This window comes from Dermacentor albipictus, chromosome 2, assembly GCF_038994185.2.
Source record: "Dermacentor albipictus isolate Rhodes 1998 colony chromosome 2, USDA_Dalb.pri_finalv2, whole genome shotgun sequence".
NCBI lineage: Eukaryota > Metazoa > Arthropoda > Arachnida > Ixodida > Ixodidae > Dermacentor > Dermacentor albipictus.
Genome location: NC_091822.1, coordinates 134086876 through 134106751, shown reverse-complemented (window position 1 = coordinate 134106751; position 19876 = coordinate 134086876). Strand labels below are relative to the sequence as shown.

At 48.1% G+C, this 19876-nt stretch overlaps 1 protein-coding gene and 1 long non-coding RNA gene across 4 annotated transcripts in view; one reads left to right on the top strand and one right to left on the bottom strand.

Annotated features, from left to right (window-relative positions):
• Nucleotides 1-19876, bottom strand: part of LOC135917972 (streptococcal hemagglutinin-like) — a 434329-nt gene that overhangs the window by 151803 nt on the left and 262650 nt on the right. Inside the window, exon 1 of one of the 3 annotated variants that reach the window (XM_065451642.1) lies at nucleotides 6285-6655. The exons of 1 other annotated variant lie outside the window; for it this stretch is intronic. The gene's annotated coding sequence lies outside the window, so the exon portion shown is untranslated. Of the gene's footprint in view, nucleotides 1-6284; nucleotides 6656-19876 lie in introns of those variants that run through there. One more of the 3 variants, XM_065451621.1, reaches the window with a different exon arrangement.
• The window catches only part of LOC135917991 (uncharacterized), a 128084-nt gene continuing 116544 nt past the window's right edge, over nucleotides 8337-19876 (top strand). Inside the window, exons 1-2 of the long non-coding RNA XR_010569495.2 lie at nucleotides 8337-8427; nucleotides 18489-18574. This is a non-coding gene — a long non-coding RNA (uncharacterized lncRNA). The remainder of the gene's footprint in view (nucleotides 8428-18488; nucleotides 18575-19876) is intronic.

Sequence of the window (19876 nt, the reverse complement as noted above, 5' to 3'; positions counted from 1 at the left end):
AACTTCCGACGAAGTTTACGCACGTATTCTGTGACGCGCTAGGCGCAATGGAAAAGATTGGTGTGGCATGTCTGGAAATACTGCTGTCCGAAGTTAGCGCCGTGCATCTGTGTTCGTGCGCTCTTCTCGATACCTCGTCTTATTGTAAAGTACGCCAGAGAGAGAGAGAGGGAGAGAGAGAGGAATAAGGGATTAATAAGTCAGCATCCCAGGAAGCCTACGTCGTTCTTGGGCCACTGTGGTAGAACAGAGTTTGAGCGTACACGGTTACCTAACCACAATATGCTGACTCTGGGTCTTCCGGTTACATCGTATCCAAAATGTATCCAATCAGCATTGGCAACAGCCCCCGAGCACACACAAGCTTTGCAATGCATACCGTCTCTGGCAAATTATGCGCAAGCGCTCTGGCGTTGCTGACATTTTGCACGCACTGAACATCCTGCAAGTTCTTAAAGAAAAAAAAAGACATTTACCAACCATTGCGAATGGCTCACAGTCTGCACGCTCAGGAGATGCGTCTGAAACCTGCAGCACCGCGATTATTTCTAAGCACGTCGTGCTGCTGGTTAAGTGGCAGTAGATGTTCCTGGTGGTGTTCGGTGTACATGTTAAGCGTATTGAAAATACTAAAATCGGTCACCTGTAGGCTGGTTGATTCTATTTGAAGGATACAAGTTACATTACATGTTTATAACTGGACACACACGAAGAAGATACGATCACTTATAAAAACCCTGATGCGCATCAACTTGTGTGCATGCGATGACGTCTGCTTCATGCTTGCGTTTTTTTTTTTAGGATTACACCACCAGCTTCGCATCAGTGATGCTAAATACGTGCGCCTCTGCCCCTCGACAACTGCACGCGGCATAGCAGTGATCGCGTGCTGTAGCCTTCTGACATGAAAGACCATACTGAGCAAAACCAGAAAGGGTTACAGAAAGTATAAGAAACGCGCGAACGTGCGAAGGACCATTGGCGAAAATGAGAGTTTGATACATGCCTCCGCTTTGCGCAGTAGTAGAGGCGGCGCCGCCCGTAGGCTTAAGCTGCCACCGCACAGCAGTAACCATAGCCTCCAAGATAAACAACAGCAAGAGCGCGCCGCCAGACCTCTGAGGCCACGCATTAACGCTGTTCGGCGAGGCTTACATTGACTTCCTTCGCTCCAGTGCCTTACAACATGTACTATAAGTGCCCGATTACCAAGCTGCACTAGAGCGGTAATTCTGCTGCAGAACAGTCTCGAAGTGCTGCAGAAAAGCCAGAGTGGGTGCTGCCCTCCCCTCCCAAGAGAATATAGAGCACGTTTAGTCACCCGCCACTCCAAAGCTTCCATTCCTGGCGAGCTTGTACACCAGAACATCTATGCCAGAACTATGAATCCCTTAGCGCAGCTTACCTAATTTGAATTTTCTATTTCAGTTTATATGTGGCAGTGACCTCATCCTAAGCAGCGGAAGGAAGAGAGAAACGGGAAGTGGCGGTTTCCATCAGACACGCACAAGGTCGCAGTTGCACTTTCCTTGCTCTCACGTTCGCCTTCCACGCGCGTCTGCCAGGGCGGAAGCAGCCGGAAGTGACACGACCATGAGGCGAGGCGGCAACACTGCTATCAGCACAATGTGCCGGTTTTTCGCTCACAGAGGTGGGCGGCTCAAGGCGAAAACACACTAGCGTCCCCAGATAACAGAGTAGGGTGGCCTTGTGTGAATGCGTGGGCGAAAGAAATCGCGCAAGCCGACGCTTGAAAGCGCGCGCCACCCCGAAACTGCGCTCCACGTACTCAACATCAGCACTGCGACCTAATGTTTTCTTGCCCGCGAGGACTGCACCATCAAGGAATGCACCCAATCGTTGCGTACTCAACATTAGTTTTCTGCAATCAGGCGATTGCATCCAACATCCACCAGTTCGGAACAGGATTAACTATTTCAGTACCGTGCCCATTGGGCATCGTTAGCCCGCTAACGATGGTTTGAAACGCCGCTTTCGAGACCTCCCGCGCCGCTCACGAACGCACTGCATTATCGGTCGTGAAGGAGGAGAACTATATATTTTTTGTTTTCTAGGCAGTTCGATTTGTTCCTGCCAGGCGGTAATTTTTTAACCCCTCTCCGAAGTTTCGCGATCGTCAAAGTAGAAAGCAAAAATGGCCGTCTCCCGGAGCGGCGCGCGCGTTTCGAAAGATCGCAGATCCCCATGTTATCGATGTGATCGATCCATGTTATCGATGGATCGAGCAGCGGCGAGTCTGAGGATGCTGCCTTTTCGTTGGACTTTGAATCTGATAGCGACGACGACGCAAACAAGACTTGAACATCCGGCGGCCGCAGCCCGGCACGCCCAACTGTAGTGCTTGCAGTTAAATATTTGAAGCGGAATACCTGCTCAATAAAGATTTTTGATTTTTTCTCAGATAGTGCCTATTAGAGGGCAATACATTTTTTATATCCCATAATTTTCGTTACCCATTTTTCTTTGTAGATACGAGCGTGTCTTTAAACTGTTCATTTCATCCCACAATTTTGATTTTTTTATGACGTGTATCTTGGTAATAAAGCTAGTATACGTGAAGAGTGCATTCATAGTGCTTTTTCTTTATATATTACATGAGATATGGAGTGCAGCTGTTCCTTCAGAAAAAAAAAAATCTGCTGCAACCTACTCAACGCACCTATCTTCCCCACGAAAGAGCTGTGTACCAGGCGCTGAGTTGTTTGTTGACCCCTCAAAAACGCGCCTATATAGCAGGCAGTCTGGAGGCACCGGCATTTGGTTGTATTTTGCTGGGCTACCTGTTTGAAATAGCTCTCGTTGCATTGTGCCAAGCGCTTTGTTTGATCATCGTTTCCCCACGCATTCGCACAAAACTCGGAACTAAGAACGCTAACATCGGGAGCAACACTGAAGCCTAATAGAAACATGCGTGTAGGCTTTTGGCATACATAAAAGTTGTGCTAAGCGTATCATAAAACAAAAAAGACTGACTACAATCCGGCTTTCTTCAATATGACAGCGTTGACAACCACAAACGTAAGAAAACATGGCGAAATGTTTCGTAGCAAAGATGTAATACGGACGGTTATCACAAATACTTTCCCAAAATCTTTGCCACTGCCACAATCGCTAGCTTCGTGAAACCTTTTTCACAATGTGCTATCGTCACGTGGAAACCAGCACTAGACTTAACCCCTCTTTTGCTTCACAAGCACACATGAAGACCACGGCGCCTTCAGCGCCTCGAATCAGTCGAGTGCTGTTTCACGTATACCACTCGATCGAGTGTGCATAACCACACTTCAGTTGCCCCCTGGGCGGCAAATATATGCTTTTGGAGGAAGATAAAACAACAGATTGGTCGACAAGAACATGAAGACTTCAAATGTCAACAGTGGTTCAACGAAAAGTGTCTCTGAAACCACAAATTCGAAAAGGAGACTTATCTTCGTCAGGGTACCTAACTTGTTGTCCTGACGAAGACAAATCCCTGACTTGATGCTCGTACGCTAAAAAGCACGCATTGGAAACGCCATTTTGTCGTTGATTAGACTGAGAAAAAACGCTTGATCTCAATTTTCCAAGGCAAAGCTATCGTTTATACAATGTTTTTTTTTTTATGAATGATTCCGCAGGTATTCTATGGAACGGCAATGAGCGTAGTGTACAGATGAGTTGGAAGGCGAGGTGGACACAGTTTTCCGCTACAAATGCGATGTCAGAGGACTGATAAATAAACCAATGTTAATTAGCCCCTTATTAGGCATTTCGAGTTACTATATCAAATTCGGGGGGAGTCACATCTTATAGCACAGCCTTTTCTAAAACCTTAAAGATCGTGCCTTATTTGGAATAACACAGTTTACAAGCTCAATGAAGCAATAGGAAAACCATGTGCCCCACGAAAGCAGAAGAGGTAGTTCGGCTATCATATCGGACGGAACCGCCCCGTGGCGAAGTAGGTGACGAACTTTGAATAATCACCCGCCGCGACAATTATTGATACGACACATCGCAGCAGATGCTTACCGGGAAAAACGTGCAGTATCAGTATCTGCCCCGACCTTCAGTTTAGAACTTTGTCGCGCTTTTCATCATGGAGCGTTCGATAAATAGGCTGGCTGCCTTTCCTGCGTGCGCGGCGTACTCGGTTTTGATATCGCTTGGACTGATGCGAGCGTTGAAATATGGTGATGAAAATGTCGAATTAGGTGTGATGATCAAGATAAAAAAACTGACTGACGCCGCTAACGATCCACTCCGCTCAGCTTTCACGTGCTCACGCATACATACATACATACATACATACATACATACATACATACATACACACACATATGTATGTATGTATGTATGTATGTATGTATGTATGTATGTATGTATGTATGTATGTATGTATGTATGTATGTATGTATGTATGTATGTATGTATGTATGTATGTATGTATTAGCGCGTCTTCGCGAGACGCCAGCAATGCGCTGTCAGCTCGGCCGCAAAAGAGACCAAGAAGCCAAGTAGAACGCACTTTCACCGCTGCGCTCAATCGCCTCTGTAGGCGGAACTAGGGAAGTGACCGTCGTGTGAGCGTTGAGCGTTGCGCGCAAGCTCACTATGGTGTTCCTCCTAAGTGGATATGTGAACCACTACGCCAGTCTGAGCGGAGCGGACCATTAACGCTCAGCTAAAACACCAATGAACTATATATATCTACAGGTAAAAAGAAAAAAAAAGCAGCACGTGAAAGATGCCGCTGCGAAAAGCCTGTTGTCATTTAAGCCACATGATAGCGCTCCATTTTAACGGCCCCTTTCAATCAATTCCGGCGGTTTCGTTCCCGCTTCGTTGATATCACCGATCCCTGCGATAAAGGCGGCGTGGCAACTTGGCGAGCCAATGATCAAGGGCGAAAAGTACGAAATTACGTAATCGTTACGAATTTATCAGCTCTATAGAGCACACTCGAACGTGCATTTGCAACTCTGCACGAGGGCGCTTGCTCTTTTCTCAGCAGCGGGAACGTCTTGCACGGCAATAAAATAAAAAGAAGAAAAAAGACAGACATGCAAGAGCCGCTGAAGGAGCTCGGCGGACGCCCTCGTGTCGCGAGAAGGCGGGCCTACAACTATCGCGTGAACCATGTTCAGTCGGTGGTTCGGGAAGTCCGCCACTCGCACTGCAATAGCGAACACAAGCATGCGTTAACAGCCAGAAGCAAGGCTTTACGAACGAAGCTACTATATACCTGCAGCGGACGGCTCGCATGGGTATGTGACGTCCTGCTGCTGCGCACGTGGTCACGGGTTCGCTTGCCGGCCGCTGCGGCGGCTACGTTCAGGTGTGGGAGTGTTTTGCGACAAAAGCTATGGCAGTGTACTTTGGATGCATGGTAAGTAACCCCCGGTAGTGAAGCCTAATCTGGAGTGCCGCTGTACGGCGTCGCTTGCACACAGTACGTATGTGGACGTCACAGACACACGGCGTAATTGTACGTAACTACCGTGGAGTGCAGTGCAAACGACGGCTTGAGACTGCAACCACAATGCGCTCACTTGTTGTAAGCAGTCATGGCGGCATAAGTCGCCTTATAAACTGGCACCGAATATTCCGCGGTAAGAAGACCAGTGCAAACACGCAATACGCTGGCGTCCGTCTTTGCGGGCGATGAGCGCATAACTATCCAAATGTAAGTGAAACCACATTTTTTGTTTAAATTACTTTCGCGTTCTTATTCATTTCATTGTCTCCGCTAGAAGCTTGCCAAATATTGGAAACCTATACGGAACGTTTTACACGCAAACACCGGTGCCCTAACGAGCTCTTGGACCCCTGCAGGGGCGGGCTTATGCTGTGGTTACTATAACTTTGATTTGTAATCGTATTAGCAGCAATAACTCTGCAGGAAAACCCAAATTCGCTGCCAGACTACTATGCTGCGCTAGATTTTGAGCACAGATGCTTTCATACCACTAGAAACGCAACATTGTAGTACTAACTGGTAGATCCGAGGCCATCCACGATCGGATACAAATCCCTAAGGGCACGCCGCGATAATTTGTCTTTATCAGCGCAATACTTCATTTCATACATATAACAGCGCTAAAGACAGCGCAGCAGTCTTTCACACCAGCAGTAGCTTTGGCATTTTGCCAACGTGGACAGCTGCCCTCGTATGCAGCCCGTACTGCAGGTTCAGAGAGCTTTCATCCCAATAGCCTCCGATACTGCCTTGATCTTTCTTTTTTTCGCCATTAATTGTAGAAACATCGACGAACACAACTTACTTTTTGCCCCCTTTTTTTTTATCCTTGACCGAAGAACGACAAACAGTTCAGCGCCGAAGTCTGCTCCCGGGACGACGCAGCACCAGAAAAAGAATGTCCAGTTGTCAGGCGAAGGAACTTTGCGAGGCAAACGCAGACCTAAGAGAATGCGAGCGAGAGAAGACAGCAAAGTCACAGTTCTGGGGGCAGGCTCGCAGGTCCCGAACCAGGTCGCGCTTGGCAAAGGGGAAATAGACGCGATCTCGAAGCTTCCCAGCCGTTCACAAGAGCGCGAGCTTGGGCACGCGAATGCTACTATACACCCGACGCGAGCTGGCACTTACACCTTCGTCTTCTTTGCCAGACAAAATGCGTCGGAACGAGCCTAGACCCGCCCTTTCGGCCAGTTTAACAGCGTTTGAAGACCGCGCACTCGTGGGGGTCACGGGCCCGCAAACGTAGGCTGGGGAAATTGGCACATGCATCGTGCTGACATCACAGATACCGAAGAGCCGACGTGTTATCGCCACCTACGATGACACCCACACCCACGCATTCTTTCTGGTTGATTATCCGGTTTCCTCTTGAAAAAAAAGGAGAGAGGCAACGCACCGTTCACTCTCGCTGTCAACGAAAGTTAAAACACGTTTCAAGAGCACTCATGTGCCACGAATATGAAGAAAACGCGTGCAATCTGCTGCTGCAACAGGCTGCAGAAGCTGTCCAAAAATTAGAAGAAAACTTGGTTTCCCGGCTAGTCACAGTGCTTCTTACACTGATCCGACCTTTGATGACTCAGGAGTTTATTTGTTGAGCTTATCGTTTTTAGAGAAAGCGCACGATTCTTTCAGAAGATTTACCGCCACGAAATTGTGCTTATAGCCGTACAGATTAGTGTGCACGACTCTGTTCACGCATCGCTGAATCCTTCGTAACTTATTCCAGTGTCTCGGCGCTGTCCCATTGGTCGCTGCCCCTAAGAACGGAAATGAGTCGAAATACTACGTAGACGTTGGCAAATTTCGGTCGACATTCTGAAGAGTCAGACACGCGAAACACGCTTCACCACGGCGCGGTATACCTGCTCACAAGGTTCCGATGCACTTCTTCGCGGCGCCTGGCTCGAAGGTCACCGGCGCGCGCACAACACGGTAAGAGTGCAAGGAAATCCCCATCGACGTCCTCGCGCTTTCACGTAAGATATCCGCGAGTCAACCAACCCCCCGTACGACGAAAACGCAGAGGAGGAGGCACACCGGCGTTCCCACACGGGCGGCTACGTCGACATCTCACGTCGCGACTTCACGGAGAGCGGGCGTCGCAGTCGGCGGCCACGGCTGTGCTTCGGGCAGCGCGCCGGCGATGATCCGTAGCGGCAGCGCGAGCTCCGACTGCTGCTGCTGCTGCGCTTTTCAACCCTGCTGCGCTCGCGTCGCTGGCCGAAAGAGGAATGTTTTGCTCTCGCATCGCCGCTGCTGCCGTGTGTGAGTGCGTGCGTTTGTGCGTTCGCGAGCGTTCGGAGCGCTAACCGCGGGAGTGCCGGCAACAGGTGTTCCGTTCATCACACCCTCACGACGAAGCTGCGCGCGGAGTCGCCGCCGCGCCGGGGACGTTTGAAGGGCGCGGCGAGAAAGGCGGAAGAAGCGAGAGGGAGAGGTGAAAGCAAAAAAAAAAAAGAAATGTACAGGCAGAATGACACACACGCACAGCGAAGAAGAGATGTTGCCATTTAAAGAGAAATGCGAGAAAACGACGAAATGAAGAAGGACGAGCGTAATGAGGCTCGTATATGCACGATAAAATCATAAGCCAGCGGACCCAGAATGCCAGAAAGAGAGGGTAAAGGAAAATGACGGACCGGAGGGGTCGAGTCAACGTCACAGAGGAGATGCGAAGGTGCTCCGTTTGGCGACTCAATTGTAATGTCACACGCCCGCTGCTGCTGCTGCTGCCCGCATTCCCTTCTTCAGCAGCCTGGCGAGTGATTGGGGGCTTTATCAACGCGTTCTTTTCTTTCCCCCTTTTGTGTGTGCGCGTGTGCGTGCGTGTTTTGCCGCAGCTGTTACACGTCTCTCGCGCCTCACTGGTGGTGGATCGCGTGCATGGGAAGGAAGCGCTGCGGCAGATGACGGGTTGCGGTGTTTCGTCTTTTTTGTGTTTTTCTGTAAGTTGCCATGCTAATTACTCGCGGCTAAATCGTCTCCTATAACTGAGTCATTTATGGGCGAGCGTGTGTTAATCAATGTGGCAAAGAATGCGGCCTCGGTGTCTGTGATGAAGGTAGGGCCGTGCCTTGTAAAAATGAATTAAGACAGTCTATAGGGCAGACTGCCTGTAGACTTATAGACTACCTTACCGCTCTATAGAATTGACCGCGCTTAACAAAAAAAGTAAATGAAAATATAGACTACCTGTAAGGCAGCATGAATTATTTTTCTATGCACATTCGTATAGACAAAAGACAAATCTATTGACCTCACATATATGTGTTTATAATGTTTAAAAGAGACAACCTACCGATTTTGGAAGAGGTGACTATAAGTAAGGAAATAAATTCCCTTCGTCCGAGATTGAAGCGTAGAACATTTTCGGTCTGAGAAAACAACCATTCATGATTGCGTCATTAGGAACTTGCGTTGAGGGTGGAACGAAGAAAGTTGAACGACTTTAAGCAGCAACCTTTGAAAATCGGTTTGGACGTGGAATATACCTGGCTCATTTCACGGATTTCGGAAGCAGCGCGAAGCAGGTGACATCTGCCCAGGGAAGTCACCAGCGCCCGTGCTGTGGCTTGACTTGAAGTAGAGTGCTATGATCCCCTATAGACTTGTTCTTTCGAGTACGCAAAGTTTCCAGTCTGTCATCGACAAATTTTACAAACACGCGTATATCAGTTCGGTGTATTGCTGTCCACAGATTTAAAAGGGTTTTTTTTACAAACGGTATGCAGAAATGAGCCCACGAGAGATATGTATAGACATTCAACAGACTGCTAAGATTCTATAAAATGTCTAGGTACTGCATAGATAAATTTTTGCGAGCACTTGACGGGCAACGACATTAAGCGGGATACCTTTGCCACAAAGCTTTACTCGCTGTCAAAGTATCCCATACAGGGGAAAATAATAACAGTAATACTAAAGTGTGAATAATTACAGCTTATTGATAACACGACGAAGTATTATTTTATACGGTTAATCTTTCGCGAGGATTTATTGTCCCAGATCCTTCGCCAATTTTCCATACAAACCGAGAAAGATTTCGCGAACGAATCTGTGCTTAAGCTCGTACAACATTAATTTACTATGCGATTTCGAGAAGCGTAGTCCTTCAGTCATTCAGAGTTGCCATAGGGGACGCATGCATACGCTATGACGGTCGCAAATACCTGCCATTTACAGCGTTTATCCTATTCAACGGTCGTAAGGTTCACAGCCACGTGTACGGGCGAAGGAAGAGAACAGTTTGCTTGCGACGGAGCTGCCGTCTTTCTTCAGCGAGCTCATTGGCTTTAGCTTCAGGCATTGTGTAGATAAATGTCCTTGAACTTTCTGCCCGCGTGAGTAAGTAAACGTGACGCGATGCGCTCTCTCTTTGTCGCACCTGATTTCTGTACTTAAGGTTCTTAGAAAAAAAACAAAGGTGGGGGGGAGAGAGAAACGTTCGGCAGAGGCACTTACGTGCGGGAATGCGAGAACATTATTGTCCCTTTTTGGTGAAACATTTTCGATGAATGCTTTCGGCCTGCATTAAAGTTTTTTTTTCTCTCGATTCGGCGTGTGAGTTTCCACAGGCCGGAAAACATTCGAGCCAGTTTGCTGCACAACGATGAATGTTATTTCAAGCTATGCGATTCGCTATGTCTGATGGTAGGTCTGTCGTGATTATGCTAACTTCTATTGCAACAACGCATTATTTATTTATTTATTTATTTATTTATTTATTTATTTATTTATTTATTTATTTATTTATTTATTTACAGGATACCCACATACCTTTTACCTTGAGTAGAACTTGTTGCTGGGTGAATTGGCTGAGATATAATGAATACACTGTTGCCCTAACAGAAGACTAAAGACTTTGGAAGAAAAGTAGGAAATGATAGGTCACGGGCTGGTAATGTATATAAATTAAATTATGTGGTTTTACGTGCCAAAACCACTTTCTGATTATGAGGCACGCCGTGGTGGAGGACTCCGGAAATTTCGACCACCTGGGGTTCTTTAACGTGCAGCTAAATCTAAGCACACGGGTGTTTTCGCATTTCGCCCCCATCGAAATGCGGCCGCCGTGGCCGGGATTCGATCCCGCGACCTCGTGCTCAGCAGCCCAACAGTAATGTATATAAATCAGTGTTGTAAATCAGTAATGTAAATCCGCGCCCGACCTATCTATCGTTCCCTACTTATCTTCCCAAGGCTTTATTTTTCTGTCAGCGCAACAATGTATTCATTAAATGCCTTTCTAACTTGAGGGATATATAGGTCCGGCGTGTAATCTTCACGTCGTGACGGCGGCGGTGGTGTCCGCGGTGGTGCGATGAGCTCGACTGAGAGGACCGTCGCCTTGTGATTGGTGAAGAGCAAGTGGTGGTGCCGAAGAGGAAGTGACGCACGGGAGGGCAGCGCGCTAATTTTCTTTTTTTTCTTCTTTTTTAGAATAAATTTTGGCAGAGGCATTTAAGACGTGTGGGAATGCGAAATCATCACAACGTTTGTAGACCTCGGAACGTCACGAACGCGCTCACGTTATACGCTCACGACGTGGCGTCACTTCCTCCCGATTGGCTGCGCCCGCACGTGCCCAATGACGTAAGCACTAGGCCACACCTTTAGTCAGCCAGAACCGTGGCGTCGGTGAAGCGTGCTTTTCTCGCGGCCCCGGAGGTCCGGGTTCAATTGTCACCCAAAGCGAAACGTACCAAATTTTCTTTACGAAGCCATTAGTTTACTTCGTTTACGGGAACCTCCCCGAGAAATGTGACATCGATCCGAGCATTTTCTGACGTACTATTTGCGCCATCGGCCATTTTTGACGCCATTGCTGGGTCGTGCCGACCACGACGCCGGATTTTCGCGTAATGGGGCATACATTGCTTTCGCATTAAACGTTCAGCTAATTTGTCGGCCTCTTGTTCGCTAACTCGACTTGCGTCGCTCGACGAGATCGACGAGCGACGAGCGAGCGATGGAGCAGCGCGCGACGTTAAAGTGTCGCAAGAGAGGGAAGCGCGCGCCCGCTATCTGCGACCTTGACGGCGGCATCGCGTTCGCGGAGCGGGGGAGGACAAACCACGGAGAAAACAAGTGCGCATTTGCCGCTATATTGCGGCAGTTCCTGCAGGTTATGATGCGGCGATATCCGCTGGCAGATATAACATATAAATACATATATATATACAGACGCGCATCTGCCACCGCGCGGTTATATCGAGCAAGAACAATAAAAAAAAAGAACACGAGAGGACGCGACGTCACCGCCGGTGCCAAACGTCGAAGGGGTTGCGTATAGGCAGGCGCTTTTAACTATCATCATCGGCACTTACGCCAACCTAACCACCGTCCATCGTTATAGAAGGTGTTGGAGGAGCGCGAAAAATACGAAGGAGGGAGACGAGAAAAACACCACACGACGAAACCACACGATGTCAGACCTCATTGTTTTTTTTTTTTCGCTGCTCCTACACCTTTTAAAACGAACAGACCAATGTCGCACCGTTCTTTACGCACGATCCCTTCCGCGCTGGCCTTTTTTGATGCGTGCTGGGGACATCGGTTATAAAAGGGAACATAGACAGTCGGTAGAGTGTCTACAGAATCCATTTTGTCGTCTTATTGACCTTTCTTTTTGACTATATAGGATACACAGCTGTGTGTAACAAAAAGTCGTGAGGTCTATTTCATTTTGCGAATAGTGGCTCCATAGGCTTCCGAAAAGGTTGTCTGCACTGACTCTATGCGGCATTAGCGGGGGAAAAGCGTCATAATACTGATATCTCCCCAGTCTGCTTTTCACACATTACAGGCTTCACAGAAAAAGGTCGATACACTTTCTGCCGAGTGTATCAACCATTATATAATAAATAGCTAGGGTTCCACTGAAACAATGCCATGCTTGTTTTCACCATCATCGTTATCGTTGTTGTTGCGACTTTACACTCATCGAAAAATTGCCAAAGGCAATACCGCCTCCGCTATACCAGGGTCCGTATTTAGTAATGTTCCATTTTATTTTCAATTCATCTTATCTCACGTCGCGCGGAGTGGCTGATGTCAGCGTTAAAGGTAATGCAGCGGCGTCCGAGCCTCCTACGAGCCAACGACGAGACCAATGAAGGCAAATTAAATACATTGCTGGAAAATAGGACCGCAGCTTGTCAGTGATTCGGCATTCGCCAACTGCTGCCTCGAACCAAACATACGAGATCTGAACTAGAAGATTTCCTAAAGTAATCGCTACATCTGTTTATCTGGCGGAACTCATTACGCTTCTCTTTCTCATGATACCTCTTTTGAAATGCTCGGGCCAATCCCGAAGTTTTTCTGGGCAGTATAGACCGCAGCAACCGTTCAATTACTATATAAACAAGCGCAGGGTCACGCGTCCAAAGATACGTACGAAAAGAGTTCACTCGGCGACCACGAGCATTCGCAGCCACAAAGCCAGCGTAACGAGGAGTGCCGGCTGCAAAGCAATCGTTCCGGGCTGCAGCTCCCTTCACCATTTCAACTGCGTCGCGCCTCCAAAATTCAGTGGATGTTGTGACCTCTCAGGCTAAGGCCGCGCGAAGACAGCGCGCGTCAAGCAACAGGCCTTCAAGGCTCGCGCTCTCATGCACTCGCTTAGCTCTGGCATGCGCGGCGGATCACGTCGTCATCATCGTCATCGTCAGCAGCAGCAGCAGCAGCAGCAGCAGCCTGGTTACGCCCACTGCAGGGCAAAGGCCTCTCCCATATTTCTCCAACAACCCCTGTCATGTACTAATTGTGGCCATGCCGTCCCTGCAAACTTCTTAATCTCATCCGCCCACCTAACTTTCTGCCGCCCCCTGCTACGCTTCCCTTCCCTTGGAATCCATTCCGTAACCCTTAATGACCATCACTTATCTTCCCTCCTCATTACATGTCCTGCCCATGCCCATTTCTTTTTCTTGATTTCAACTAAGATGTCATTAACTCGCGTTTGTTCCCTCACCCAATCTGCTCTTATCCCTTAACGTTACACCCATCATTCTTCTTTCCATAGCTCGTTGCGTCGTACTCAATTTGAGTAGAACCCTTTTCGTAAGCCTCCAGGTTTCTGCCCCGTAGGTGAGTACTGCTAAGACACAGCTATTATACACTTTTCTCTTGAGGGATAATGGCAACCTGCTGTTCACGTGGTCTTCTCCAAAACGCGGTGCGCGGGTCGCGTGTGCGCTCGGCCGGCCGGGAAGCGCGGGTTACGCTTGCGCTTAGAACGACAGAAAGCTGAGCTCGTTGGTAACGATTCATTATGAAAAAAAAAGAGGGGAGGCGTGCAGACAAGAAACAAGAGTAGAGAGGTGGACGACACGAACGCCTCACTACTCTTGTGTCCTGTCTGCACGCCTCGCCTCTTCATTGCATAATGAACTACGCCTGCGCCTCTGCAACCGGTACAGCGCGGCAGCGGCTACAGCGCGAACACGCTTCGAGAGACCGCATGATTTCCATCGCAATAAAACACACGGATGATGCGTGCAAAGACAACGGAAGCAGTGAAGTAATAACGGGACAATTGAGCACGCCAGCGCTAAAAACGGAAGAGAATTTGATGTGCTGGTGACATTTTCCGACTATGCTCCATTAGTTTAGTATCTTCCTTTCACAAAGCTAGGAGCTGTGGATTATTGCGAGCATAAAAAAAAAAGAGCGATAATCTCAATCTTTGCTAGCAATAGTTACCTGCTTTGCAATACAGCGGCAGCGCGATGAAGGAGAGAGCTCCAAAAAAATAAATAAGCAACTACGGGTTGTGAGGAGACGCTGTGCAGCAGCAGCTGTTATAGCAAATGCCGAACGCAGCAGCGTCCGCAAAAGAACGTTTCCTTTGCCAGCACAACCACTGCGCGAGTACGGAAGTGAGTCGCTGGGCGTCAAGCGCTCATCTCGACGTTCGCGTATGTTTCAAGAAACCGTAAGCCCATCTCGCAAATTTAGTGCCGGCATAGTTCTACGTACAGCTGGCACTGAATGAACACATAAAACGAAAGCAATCGGACCAACGGACGATTGTGCCGAATTTTCCCCCGTCGTTATTTCGAAAGATCGTGCAACAGCAGCAACGAAACACGACCGCACCTGCGCGGCAGTGGCACAGAGCACGCGCGCAGCGCGTGATTGCTCGCATTGTGTCCCATGCATGATTGCGTGACTCAGTGGTATAATGGCAGACGGTATAAAAGCGCTCGAGGAAAGATTGTTGTAGGTCAACAGGAACAGGAATACGATTGTTATTTACAGACAGACAGACAGACAGACAGACAGACAGACAGACAGACAGACAGACAGACAGACAGACAGACAGACAGACAGACAGACAGACAGACAGACAGACAGACAGACAGACAGACAGACAGACAGACAGACAGACAGACAGACAGACAGACAGACAGACAGACAGACAGACAGACAGACAGACAGACAGACAGACAGACAGACAGACAGACAGACAGACAGACAGACAGACAGACAGACAGACAGACAGACAGACAGACAGACAGACAGACAGACAGACAGACAGACAGACAGACAGACAGACAGACAGACAGACAGACAGACAGACAGACAGACAGACAGACAGACAGACAGACAGACAGACAGACAGACAGACAGACAGACAGACAGACAGACAGACAGACAGACAGACAGACAGACAGACAGACAGACAGACAGACAGACAGACAGACAGACAGACAGACAGACAGACAGACAGACAGACAGACAGACAGACAGACAGACAGACAGACAGACAGACAGACAGACAGACAGACAGACAGACAGACAGACAGACAGACAGACAGACAGACAGACAGACAGACAGACAGACAGACAGACAGACAGACAGACAGACAGACAGACAGACAGACAGACAGACAGACAGACAGACAGACAGACAGACAGACAGACAGACAGACAGACAGACAGACAGACAGACAGACAGACAGACAGACAGACAGACAGACAGACAGACAGACAGACAGACAGACAGACAGACAGACAGACAGACAGACAGACAGACAGACAGACAGACAGACAGACAGACAGACAGACAGACAGACAGACAGACAGACAGACAGACAGACAGACAGACAGACAGACAGACAGACAGACAGACAGACAGACAGACAGACAGACAGACAGACAGACAGACAGACAGACAGACAGACAGACAGACAGACAGACAGACAGACAGACAGACAGACAGACAGACAGACAGACAGACAGACAGACAGACAGACAGACAGACAGACAGACAGACAGACAGACAGACAGACAGACAGACAGACAGACAGACAGACAGACAGACAGACAGACAGACAGACAGACAGACAGACAGACAGACAGACAGACAGACAGACAGACAGACAGACAGACAGACAGACAGACAGACAGACAGACAGACAGACAGACAGACAGACAGACAGACAGACAGACAGACAGACAGACAGACAGACAGACAGACAGACAGACAGACAGACAGACAGACAGACAGACAGACAGACAGACAGACAGACAGACAGACAGACAGACAGACAGACAGACAGACAGACAGACAGACAGACAGACAGACAGACAGACATACATACATACATACATACATACATACATACATACATACATACATACATACATACATACATACATACATACATACATACATACATACATACATACATACATACATACATACATACATACATACATAAAGAGACAGGCAGACAGACAAACAGACGTATTTGACTTGAGATGTCGTCATGGGCCCAGATTTATTAATACCCTTCATACCCTTCATAGTCACGTATCTCTAGGTTCTCTGTTTCACGTTCTGCGCCGACGTCGCAAAACGCGGGATATCGCGCATTCTGCTCCCACGTCGGCGCGGTTGGGAGTTGACCCTATACGCAGGACAGCGCACAAAAATAGAGTAAAGCCCGCCAGTAGAGGGCAAATCTAATCAGCAATATATGCTTAGCCACCGTGACTATAGTAATATTGTTGCACTTGTCTTTGAAAGATTCAATTCTTACTAAAACCCGTACAAAGCTCCTGGTGCTCCATTGTTACGCTCGAGGCTATATACGCGTGTACAGGCCAATACAAAATGCACTAAGAAGCTCAGAAGTTAGCAAAAACCGCAAGCGTTCTGTCTTGAGGCACGTGCAGCGCGTTTACTTTCCTCAGCATTGTTTCTGTGAGCTTCAACATTCGTCAGCTATAGAATTACACATCGCAGGATTGCGTTCTCTGAGATGTTAACCCATTGCGGTCACACAGAGATTATATGGTGCTGATTTATAACTACGAAGTGGCGGGTTCAATTCTCAGCTGTCTACTGGTGTCATAAATGGATATGGGTATAAGGGAAGAACTGAGGCAGAGACAGAGAGAGAGAGAGAGAGAAAGAGAGATCAATATACAGATCCCACGCACTGTGGAAATCGACGTAAGCGAGACTTTGTCTGCTGTTTTTGTTGATCGATGCTATTTGTCAGTGACGTTGAGGTCATACGACAGTCGTGACGTGATGTCAAATGTTACCTTGCGTGCCCCACTCGTGTTTGTTTTTGCTCCGCTCGACGCTTTTGCAAGCCTCCATCTCCTCGGCACTAAGTGCGAGCTTCGGCGCCATTCTGGGTTGCAGCGTTGTAACTCACCAAACTGCCTCATCTCTCTCTCTCTATTTCCTCGCTAACTTTCTCGCCACCTCCTCCGTCTACGTGTCGTTGCTGTTGCGGGTGAGCACGGAGACAAGCGCGGCAGCTCCTGCACTGCATTTATGGGAGGTCACGCCTGCTGACGAGGTCATTGTGCACATGTGATGCGGCGTAATGTTGACACCAGCTTCTCGGGTCACCTAGTGGTGTGCGACACTCCTGTCGTGTATTATCGCGACAGCATTAAGGGTCCCGTGTCTATATGCCCGCGTCGCAGGAAATCCGCAGAAATCATGCTGAACCACAACCAGGCAGGCGCTCAACGTGGCTCATACCTTGTCCTGCATTCTTTACAAAGGCATTCCTCCGAATTTCGAGAATGACAGCTCATAAGCAAATTTCATGAAATAAAACACCGACAGGGCATGCCTTTTGTGTTTCTGTGGCATGGCCACGTCTCAACCACATCCCGGTGCGGCCGGCGTTAGCGGTGTGCAGGACAGCAGCAGCAGCGGGAATGTCGAAGCAAGAGGCAAAGAGAGCTTCGCTTAAAAAACAAAAACAAAAAAAGGAACACTCACCCTCCGAGACATGCCTATTCAAGAAAAGTCCAGGCTACATCCAATGCAGCAATTTTAAGATCATAAGTGCACATTTGCCACGTAAGAACCTATTCAATCGATCGGTCTGTCGGCTGGTCACGAAGCAGTTCATACGGAGAAAAATCCGTTTTGTGGCTCAGCGCAGGGTCTCAGATGAAATACTAGCCACGGAGGTCATATGCTTTAAGGGCGGAACACGAAAACTTCTGCGTGCGTGGAACTATATACGCACCATACGCATGCTGAATAGCTTCTGGTGGTCAAAACAAATCGGGAGCCACTACGGCGTCAGGGTGTCGAAATGGTAAGGCGTGAAGCCCGAAATGTACCTATGCGAAGCAATTCTTCGCACTGCACATGAGCCATAGCGCTTATAGTATGTTATACAACACACACACACACACACACACACACACACACACACACACACACACACACACACACACGTGTGTGTATATATATATATATATATATATATATATATATATATATATATATATATATATATATATATATAAAGTATTACTCCAAAAAGCGAGCTTTGGCCCGAATTTCAACCTTCGCGCTCACTTACTTATTTGTCTATGTATTTGTAGCTCGGTACATTGCAAGTGTGCTGAGGTCTTCAGGAAATGCTCAACTTGAGCGTGCAGCTTTTTACGTTCGCACGTTGAACCTCGGGTCAAATAATGATCCTTTCTCCTTTTGTTCTTTTTCGCGCCGCAGGACTCGCTGCAACTTCCAAGTTGGGTTCACGCCAAGAAGACCCACCAACGCGGATCGCGCCGTGCGCTAATAGCCGGCACCTCACAGTAAGCTGCCAGGCTGCCCAATACCAAGCCTTCATTAATATTAACGGACCGGCCACGCGGAACGTGCCAAGTAATTTATAAACATCCAAATGGGCGCGACATAAATATAATTTGTTTGATGACATTACACGCGGTCAGAGGACGTCGACAAACTTTGTTTGCGTAGACGCGGCAGCTTAATTGAATAAGCTATATATAGGCTATACAGAGGAGCTTCTCCAGGTGCAAGCAAATGCCAGCGGATAAGGAGATCCCTTTTGCGACGCCATAGTTGTGCGTTGAAGTAAGGAAAATCATCAGAATGAAATAACTGATGGTCTTTCACGCTGGCAACATGTTCAGACAGGAAAGGACAATGCTGTAGCACAGTTTACCTGCGGAGGAGACGAACAAAGCGAGAGTGTCCCAGTCGGAGCCAACGCAGTCTCGAATAAAAAGAAACGAGAACAAAGAAAGAAAAACATTTACTTCGATTTTTCGGATTACTTTATAAAATCCTGCTGCACTATACCAAGGGCGAATGTACTGGTATGCTTGATTCACTATTTGATTCACAGTTTTTAACATTTAACGCGAGCACCTCAATCCCTACACGCGAGCGTTGCTTTCATTTCAGCCCTATCAAAATGTGGTAACCACCGCGGGGAATCGAACCTGGAACTTCGTTCTCAGCAGCAGACCACCACAAACACCGATCGAGTATCGGCAATGGCACGGCAGAATGCAGCTGTCGCGAACCGAGGGATTGCAGTGGAGAGCGAGAACCAGAGGACCACCGCAATAAGGCTCTTATAGAACGTAACAGCGCGTGCCGTGCTTGCGCTGCCAACACGCGCCTCCCAACTTTATTTTACGCCATCTTTTCGCAGTGCCGACCGAGAGCGCCGACCTTTAGCGCCCGCGGGTATGTCGAGTGCGCTCTCCGACCGAGGTGAATTATTCGAGCACTCCATGAAGTGGTTAGTTCATACAAAAAAAATGTACATGCTGCACGTGTGTAGAGAAGCCGATACATGCATAAGTACAAAAAGCGCTTATTTCGATTATTTCGATTAATTTCGACTACCTGGGGTTCTTAATGTACACCTAATGCACGGTGCACGGCCGTTCTTGCATTTCGCCCCCATGGAAATTTGACCGCCGCGGCCGGGACTCGATCCCGCGCTTTCGGGATTAGCAGCGCAAAGCCATAGCCGCTAATACACCACGGCGGGTGGCCTTATTTCGATGGAGGCGAAATGTAAAAACACTCGTGAATTTGGTGCACGTAAAAAAAAGAATTAAAAAAAAAACTGGTTGTCT